General features: G+C 37.1%; 1 protein-coding gene across 3 annotated transcripts in view; it reads left to right on the top strand.

The window, feature by feature from the left end:
- The window catches only part of ropn1l (rhophilin associated tail protein 1-like), a 43,451-nt gene that overhangs the window by 34,591 nt on the left and 5,009 nt on the right, over positions 1–3,851 (top strand). The gene's annotated exons all lie outside the window — the stretch shown is intronic.

Below are 3,851 nucleotides of genomic sequence, written 5' to 3'. Positions count from 1 at the left end.
GTGAGTATTATAACAACATTATTTAAAAGAATAAATTTAGAGGCTTATTAAACTCACATTTAGTTGAATTCAGTCTTAAAATATATTATATGGCTCTCACAGAAATACATTTCCAAATATTTTGCTTTCATGGCTCTCTGAGTCACAAAGGTTCCCGACCCCTGCTCTATAGCATAGACGCCGATCTACATTTCTGCCAGTGGGTGCTCGGGCGGGCGGTAAACCTGACGCTACTTTTTTGAGCATGCACGGTTTTTGCTTGGTGGTGACTCACCACTGGTTGCACAAATGCAGTATTGAAGGCACTACCTAATCCACTTTTTATGTTTGATGTAATGAAAACTGTTCTTATCATTTTATTTTTGATACTAAGGATATAGTTTTGTTTTAACTTTCTTTGGGAATATTAATTGAACTAATTTGATGTATACCGTATTTTCCGCACTATAAGGCGCACCTAAAAACCTCCAATTTTCTCAAAAGCTGACAGTGCGCCTTATAATCCGGTGCGCCTTATATATGGACCAATATTGAGCCACAACAGGTCTCACAACTACGGTAAGCAGCCTATTAAGAGACACACTTACGACGCAGAGTTTAAACTCAAGGCGATCAGTATAACACAAGAATAGAGCAGCAGCGAGAGAATTTAACATTATCGAATCAATGGTGCGGAAGTGGAGGAAGCAACAAGATGACCTGCACCAAGTAAAGAAGACTAAACAGAGTTTCCGAGGGAACAAAGCGAGATGGGTACAGTTGGAGGACAAACTCGAACAGTGGGTTCTTTAACACTGTAGCATCTATTCTGTGCGCCTTATATATGAACAAAGTTTTAAAATAGGCCATTCATTGAAGGTGCGCCTTGTAATCCGGTGCACCTTATAGTGCGGAAATTACGGTATATGTTTTCATCTCAAACATGTTATGATGGCAAAATGGACATTGATTACTATTTTGCATGCAAAGAATGCAATGAACTGTATTGCATTCTTAAAATTTAAAACTGCTGTCGTCATTATTAAGTAGTTTGTCTATTTATATTGTTTATGTATTGTTGGCAGGTTGAAAACAGCTCAGCGGATTTGCGTGGAAAAACCACCATTTAACGGCACCGTATAGTAATCATCAAAAACGCACGAGAGACAAGAACTTCGTTTACGCGGTCACACCACACAGCACATAGGGCTGTGAGCGCACCTGTTTTTATTAGCACACACAAATTGGCACAATGAACCACAGACGCATTTCAGCTGTGCGTGTCAGCCTTCAATAATAAAAACAGGCGTTTAGGAAAGAAAAAACAATTAGACCAAACACAATAATTGAGGGCACATCTTAACATGTATAATTAAACCTTAATTAAGCAAAAATATTGGTCCGGCCCGGCTGCAGCAAATAATGATATAAATCCATTTAATAAAGTCAAAATACAAATGAGGCAACAAGAGAAGTATCCCACACTTCTCATATATATATATATATATATATATATATATATATATATATATATATATATATATATATATATATATATATATATATATATATATATATATATATATATATATATATATATGTGTGTGTGTGTGTGTGTGTGTGTGTGTGTGTGTATATATATGTGTATATATAAGCGTGTATATATATATATATATATATATATATATATATATATATATATATATATATATATATATATGTATATGTGTGTGTGTGTGTGTGTGTGTGTATATATACACTACCGTTCAAAAGTTTGGGGTCACCCAAACAATTTTGTGGAATAGCCTTCATTTCTAAGAACAAGAATAGACTGTCGAGTTTCAGATGAAAGTTCTCTTTTTCTGGCCATTTTGATCGTTTAATTGACCCCACAAATGTGATGCTCCAGAAACTCAATCTGCTCAAAGGAAGGTCAGTTTTGTAGCTTCTGTAACGAGCTAAACTGTTTTCAGATGTGTGAACATGATTGCACAAGGGTTTTCTAATCATCAATTAGCCTTCTGAGCCAATGAGCAAACACATTGTACCATTAGAACACTGGAGTGATAGTTTCTGGAAATGGGCCTCTATACACCTATGTAGATATTGCACCAAAAACCAGACATTTGCAGCTAGAATAGTCATTTACCACATTAGCAATGTATAGAGTGTATTTCTTTAAAGTTAAGACTAGTTTAAAGTTATCTTCATTGAAAAGTACAGTGCTTTTCCTTCAAAAATAAGGACATTTCAATGTGACCCCAAACTTTTAAACGGTAGTGTATATGTATATATATGTGTATATATATATATGTATATATATCTATATGTATATGTATATATACAAACCCCGTTTCCATATGAGTTGGGAAATTGTGTTAGATGTAAATATAAACGGAATACAATGATTTGCAAATCCTTTTCAACCCATATTCAATTGAATGCACTACAAAGACAAGATATTTGATGTTCAAACTCATAAACTTTTTTTTTTTTTTTTGCAAATAATAATTAACTTAGAATTTCATGGCTGAAACACGTGCCAAAGTAGTTGGGAAAGGGCATGTTCACCACTGTGTTACATGGCCTTTCCTTTTAACAACACTCAGTAAACGTTTGGGAACTGAGGAGACACATTTTTTAAGCTTCTCAGGTGGAATTCTTTCCCATTCTTGCTTGATGTACAGCTTAAGTTGTTCAACAGTCCGGGGGTCTCCTTTGTGGTATTTTAGGCTTCATAATGCGCCACACATTGTCAATGGGAGACAGGTCTGGACTACAGGCAGGCCAGTCTCTTTTACTATGAAGCCACGTTGATGTAACATGCGGCTTGGCATTGTCTTGCTGAAATAAGCAGGGGCGTCCATGGTAACGTTGCTTGGATGGCAACATATGTTGCTCCAAAACCTGTATGTACCTTTCAGCATTAATGGTGCCTTCACAGATGTGTAAGTTACCCATGTCTTGGGCACTAATACACCCCCATACCATCACAGGTGCTGGCTTTTCAACTTTGCGCCTATAACAATCCGGATGGTTCTTTTCCTCTTTGGTCCGGAGGACACGACGTCCACAGTTTCCAAAAACAATTTGAAATGTGGACTCGTCAGACCCACAGAACACTTTTCCCACTTTGTATCAGTCCATATTAGATGAGCTCAGGCCCAGCGAAGCCGACGGCGTTTCTGGGTGTTGTTGATAAACGGTTTTCGCCTTGCATAGGAGAGTTTTAACTTGCACTTACAGATGTAGCGACCAACTGTAGTTACTGACAGTGGGTTTCTGAAGTGTTCCTGAGCCCATGTGTGATATCCTTTACACACTGATGTCGCTTGTTGATGCAGTACAGCCTGAGGATCGAATGTCACGGGCTTAGCTGCTTACGTACAGTGATTTCTCCAGATTCTCTGAACCCCTTAGATTATATTACGGACCGTAGATGGTGAAATCCCTAATTTCTTGCAATAGCTGGTTAGGAAAGGTTTTTCTTAACTGATCAACAATTTGCTCACGCATTTGTTGACAAAGTGTGACCCTCGCCCCATCCTTGTTGTGATGACTGAGCATTTCATGGAATCTACTTTCTATACCCAATCATGACACCCACCTGTTCCCAATTTGCCTGTTCACCTGTGGGATGTTCCAAATAAGTGTTTGATGAGCATTCCTCAACTTTATCAGTATTTATTGCCACCTTTCCCAACTTCTTTGTCAAGTGTTGCTGGCATCAAATTCTAAAGTTAATGATTTGCAAAAAAAAAAAAATGTTTATCAGTTTGAACATCAAATATGTTGTCTTTGTAGCATATTCAACTGAATATGGGTTGAAAATGATTTGCAAATCATTGTATTCCGTTTATATTTACATCTAA

Source organism: Entelurus aequoreus, linkage group LG15 (genome assembly GCF_033978785.1).
Source record: "Entelurus aequoreus isolate RoL-2023_Sb linkage group LG15, RoL_Eaeq_v1.1, whole genome shotgun sequence".
NCBI classification, from domain to species: Eukaryota; Metazoa; Chordata; class Actinopteri; order Syngnathiformes; family Syngnathidae; genus Entelurus; species Entelurus aequoreus.
This window is presented reverse-complemented; position numbering and strand designations above follow the sequence as displayed.